The sequence below is a fragment of the Cryptomeria japonica genome, chromosome 10 (genome assembly GCF_030272615.1).
Source record: "Cryptomeria japonica chromosome 10, Sugi_1.0, whole genome shotgun sequence".
Taxonomy (NCBI): domain Eukaryota; kingdom Viridiplantae; phylum Streptophyta; class Pinopsida; order Cupressales; family Cupressaceae; genus Cryptomeria; species Cryptomeria japonica.
In genome coordinates this window covers 105,472,915-105,478,914 of record NC_081414.1, presented here as the reverse complement: position 1 = coordinate 105,478,914, position 6,000 = coordinate 105,472,915, and positions in this window count along the sequence as shown.

Genomic DNA, 6,000 nt, shown 5'->3' with positions numbered 1-6,000 from the left:
ATTGTTTGAAGACGGCACCGTAATATTGATGACCTAAAATTTCAAATTCTTACAATATTTTGAAGTGAGGCTCACAATTTTTATCATCTAATTTCCCTGAAGTTATTTAACCTCTTCTGATTGTTAATCTACTCGGTTGGAGCAGAGGTCATCAAGTGCTTAACAATACACACTTCTAACGTTCATTCTCAATCCCTTGAACTTATGTTATGGTTTCAAGGAGGGAGGCTACTTAAGTTTCTGGGTGGGTGCAGTTAAGAAATTTTAAGAGCTTTTGACAATTAGGTGGTCACATAAATTTTTTAGTAATATGTAAAATTAATTTAAGTTCAAAATTTTTAGCAAGTTGGTGGTTTCATAAGATTTTTTTAATAGCAGTTAATATTAAAAATATACAAATGTCTCTTAATGAAACTATGTGGCAAATAACTTCTAAGCTGATAGGAGAAATTTCTAACTTCACCCCAAAAGCATCCACTAGAAGTTTGAGAACAAAAAAGTAGGGCCTCCTATCTTCAATGATGATATTCCAATTTATCTTCTAATAATTTTATTTTCATTTCATGGGACTTCTCGCTCCATAAAAAATAGATCATGAATCTCTTTCAATAAGAATGCTTCGTTAAACATCAAATTGTTCATTAGTCAAATAGTCAATAGCAATTTTATATTCTAGAAACCTCTTAGAAAATTTGTTGAATAATAAAACATGAGCTATTAAAAAATGTGACAACTTTTATATAAGTGACCCTTGATAAGACTTTAAAGGACATGTTGATCAGCTCTAATTTCCATATAGAAACATCAAATTATATCTAAACTAAAGATTTGAGTTGCTTGACTACTTTATTTTCTTTTGGATCCAACCTGGAATGCTTCTCTCTGTCTCAATCTTTCTAGCCACAAAGAACAATGTTAAAGAGACTAATGTTACAAACATGATAGCCACTCTTAAGCTTAAACATTATCTTATGCCAAACTACCCTTTACCCAAATTCTAGTAAATCCACCCTCTTAACTTTTAGAAGCTATTGACAATTTTGTTGATTGTATCTTCTCAACTCTATATTGTCTACATGTGGTGTCATCGAAACATGTGGAATAGGTGATGATTTGAATTCTATGCATTTAATTTATTTGGGTTTATAGTTGGTGTCAAATTAAAAGCTATGTATATTATGACTATATTTTTTACTTTCATATTACCACTTTGAATTTTGGTTGCACGACAATATTCTATGCTTTGGTATTCAAGTTATGTAGATTTCTGCATAACTCATAGGGCTGGAAAGCAAACAATGTATCTTGACAAATGAGTACTAGAGTGCTTGAGTGTTTTGATCTTATGTCACTTTTTTAAATTGTTTGTGGAAATAAATTTTCTTGGAAATGTATTATTTTGGAAATATAAATATATTTATATCAAAGTTCATGGTTTCAACGATAAATTTCTATTGAAGGTTCGTATTTCCAAGAATGCAATATCCTTCTCAATATCATCATCATTTCTGATAAATGTACACGATTGTCAACAGAAAGAAGATTATCTTATTGTTAACCCAAGATGGGGTTTATTGGATTAACTCCCCACCCACATTTTGATTCATTGTAAAAAAATTATTACATTGTTTGAAGCAAGTACCATAATATTGATCAAATAAAATTTCAAATCCTTATAACACCTTGAAGTGACTTTCACAGATTTTATCTAGTTTCCTTGAAGGTATTGAGCCTCTTATGATTTTTATCTACTCATTTGGAGTAGAGTTCATTAAGTCACTTTAAACTTGGATCTTTTTCTTAACAATACATTTTTAAATATCAATCTCAATTTGTTTTACTTGTGTTATGGTTTCAAGCAAAATGTCTATACAACATTGAGGCTGCACCTTTGATTGTATTCATTAATTAATTGAAAATTAAGATGTTGTATGTTTCAAGGAGGGGAGCTACCTAAAATTTTTGAGTGGGTGTTGCTGAAATTTTTAGGAGCCTTTGAGAATTAGGTGGTCTCATGAATTTTCTATCAATATGTAAATTTAATTTAAGATCAAAATTTTCAGCAAGTTGGTGGTTCCATATATTTTTTAGCAACAATTAATACCAAAGTTTGAATGACATTTAATGAAGTTGTGTGGCAAATAAATCCTAAGCTAGTAGTATAAATTTCTAGTCTCAACTCAAAAGCACCCATTAGAGATTTGAGAACTAAAAAGTAGGGGCTCCTATTACAAGGATAATGTTCCAATTTATCTTCTAGTAATTTTTTATCATCTCATAGGACCTCCCCCTCCATAAAAGATAGATCCTAAATCTCCCTCAATGGGATTGCTTCATTAAAAATCAAATTGTTTAGTGGTCAAATAGTTAATAGCAATTAGATATATCATCCACACTATAAAGTGATAAATAGTTGTCCTATTTGTATTACCAAAAAATTGAACTATTTAATATTTAAGGATAGTCATCCCAATCCTTTTCTTAATATTGTATGTAAATAAGGTAGATACATTATATTTTAGTCCTCATATTTTAGGAGTGATATATTATAAACCTCTTAGAGAATTTGTTGAATAACAAAACACAAGCTATTAAAAAATGTGACAACTTTTATGCAAGTGACCCTTGGTAGGATTCTAATAGACGTGTTGATGAAGGCTCTTCAAACTATTTTCAAACCACTTACATTCATATTTTGGTGGAACTAAATATAACCAAAGATCTCCTGGGTGATAGATCTCTAGAGACTACAAGTGGGTGTTGGACACAATTGCTAGACTATGAGGGTTTACCCTTTTGTTGTCATATGTGCTTTAGCATAGGTCATTTGGCCACTCAATGTTCAAAATGCAAGAATGATAGCCAAGCCACTTGGTGGAAAGAGGTTTCCCCCAACAGTACTTGGTGGAGGAATATGACTCTTTCCAGAATGGTAGTGGCCCTAACACATACTCAAAGAAATCCTATGGCATTGACTCTCAAAAGAAGTTTCCAAGTAAACCTTTAACAACTCTTAAAATTTAGTGGGTTCTTTCATGTTGGGGAAAGATAATGATATGTTGGTCTGGGATCCTTATTCAATTGAGACACGGGTTGATCAAGCCTTGAGCTTAGATTTTAGGTCTCCTCGAGGTAGTAGATTCCTCCCATCGAAGCTTGATGAAGTTAAGAGTGCTAGGGATCCAGATGATAATTAGACAATGGTACAGAGAAAAGGAAAGAAAATTGGAGCATTATTTAACATTTCACTCCATTCCAAATCCAAATGTGAAATGCCATTTTAGTAAAAAGAAGAAAAATGAAGTTGTATTTGGTGGTGATGTTCATTTTGTTGGCCATTTGGTGGAATTGATTATGTGTTGCATTGATGCCAACACTAGTTGTTTGGATGCTTTACCGGCACCCTTCTGGTACTGGTAGGTTGAGTGGTTTTTGGTTGATTTAGATCTGGCATGATCCAGTAGGCTCAGTATATTTGGTGATGGAATTAGCGTGTTCATGATACTCATGCTCATATTTGGTCAGTTGGTTTTGGTCTGGTGATCATATGCTATCATGTTTGCTTAGAAGCTTAGTTTCTGGTTCCGGCAAGGGTTTCACCGGCAAAGCTTTTTGATGAAGATCTTTGATGAATTGCATAAGTGGTGTTGGTGTAGCTTCTAGTGGAGTTTTAGGATGCTATTGGTGATCATGTTCGAGACTTGGTGGATGGAGATCGTTGCTATAGCATGTGGACCTATACTGGGTCCCGATTGATCTAGGTTATGGACCGACTTTAATGTAACGTGTGGATTGGACCTCTCGATGTATTTATGGGATGTCTTATGTGTTGGATATTATTTGTTTGGTCTAAGGCCGACATGGTTTGTAATTATGTAATTGGTTTATTATCTAGTGGTCGACCTAATTGTTTATGGTCGAGGGTTTGTATATATAGATGTAAGATCTCATTGTAGATAATCATGGCTATGTTAGAGGTCATGGTCAAAGAATGTAATGTGTGAATAATGTAATATAATTCAAGTTGAGGAGTTGGTCGATCATTGGAGATAAAATTAGGTGTATGTAAGAGGATTTAGTCCTCTGGTATTGAGCTTGAACTGGAATTGTACTCAGGCATAGGAGATGCTATCTTTTGCAGTTCAACACTTCTCTGGATTGTAGTCTGGATTTCTATGTAGTCAATGAGGCTCCTTTTGTGATGAGCAGTGCGCTCTAGGCTATTGGCCTTCCTACAAGTGCAGACCCCTCAATTGTAATTCACATGCTTACTGCAAAAGTATTATCTGACTGTGGGTAGGCTTCCCACTGTGGTTTTTCCCTTTACCGAGTTTTCCACGTACAAATCTTGGTGTCATGTGGATGGTATTTATTCAGTGATTATTGTTTGCACTTAATTGGTTTAACTGCTATTCTGGTATTAATGTTTTGGGTTCCGATATTAAATTTTAAATTGCTAATAGTTCCGGTAATCTGTGACAACCGATTCACCCCCCCCTCTCAGGTGTCTTCCGATTATTTGAACCGTCTAACACATTTTGGGTAGAACTTAGATAGAAGGTAGTATTTCTTCAACTTTTCTCAATCCATCTCCTACCTCAACAAATCTAATGTTTGCATTGTCGCAAAGAAGGGAAGTTAATTAGAGAATGCCCAGTTCATAAACCCATAGCCAACTCTACCCCATCTTCACTTTCCCCCCATCCACTAATTTGTTGTCTTTTTCTAGTGACAACTCACCAAAAAATGTTGTTTCGCCTTCACCACTCATTCATCCCACACCTTCCCCCTCCCCTTCTCATCCAAGGCCCTCCTCTCTCTTGGTCCATCCTTCCTTTCCTATGGATAATTCTCATAATTCCCCTCTTCTCTCTCCTTCACCCAGTTCCACTTCAAACTTCTTCCTACAAGGAAGCCATCCTTAAGGATGGTTGGAGAATGGTTATTAAAAATAAAGGAAAGCACAAATATTCATAGTCTTGGGACTCAACCTATTGTTACTAGAGCTAGATCTCCCTCTCTAGGCCCTCTTAGGCAGAGATCTAGATGCCCTATTGAGGACCTATATAGAGAAACCATTCCACTTTAACAACAAGATTTCTTATGGGAGAATCAATTTAAATTTTTGGATTCAGAAGACATGGGTTCCCTTCCCAAAGTGCAATGATTGTTTTTGTAATATAATGTAATGTTAAGGGTTTATCGATCCCCCCACAAGAAAAAGTCATGTCAAGAAAGCTTTGCAAATCCACAAGCCTAATGTAATTTTCCTCTAGGAAGTCAAAATTGGAGAGAGACATCTACAACTTACCCTTCAATCCATGTGGAACAATGGTTGGTTTAAATATACTCTCCAAAACGAGGGAAGTGATGGTGTTGTGCTCAGAATTGCACCTTGGCTACCTAAATTTATTGTTGCTTTAGGATTTGATTCAAATAATAATTATGTATAGTGCCTATTATTATTATTCCAAGGAAGATCTATTGGTCTTTGCTTCATTTATTCCCCTAATGACTCCTCATCTCAAATCACATTATGGGAGTGGATGGTCAATAACCTCCCAATGACAGAAGGGGTTTGGGGAGGTGATTTTAATATGGTGGAAAACCACCAAGATAGAAGCTAGTTAGTCATTTTAAACTCTTCCAAAAAGAATTCAATTATTGGATCTTAACAAGGAATATCATGGGAGTTTTTGACCCCATTTTTGATAAAAGAAATGTTCACTCTCTCCATTGGTTTACTTGGTCCAACTCTAGAGAGGGTGAATTAAGGAAGTTTAGCTGTCTAGATTGATATTATATAGTTGATTCCCTATCCATTACCCCTTCTTCTCAAAACATTTTTATTAAAGTGGATGTTGTTGCCTCTCTCTCAAATTACCTCCCAATTTTGATAGCTTGTTCTCTTGCTCCTTTCCCTTCTCATTCATCTAGCCTTCCTTATAATCTTAACACTTCTCACCTTAAACAACCTAAGTGCCTTGCTTCTTTGATTTT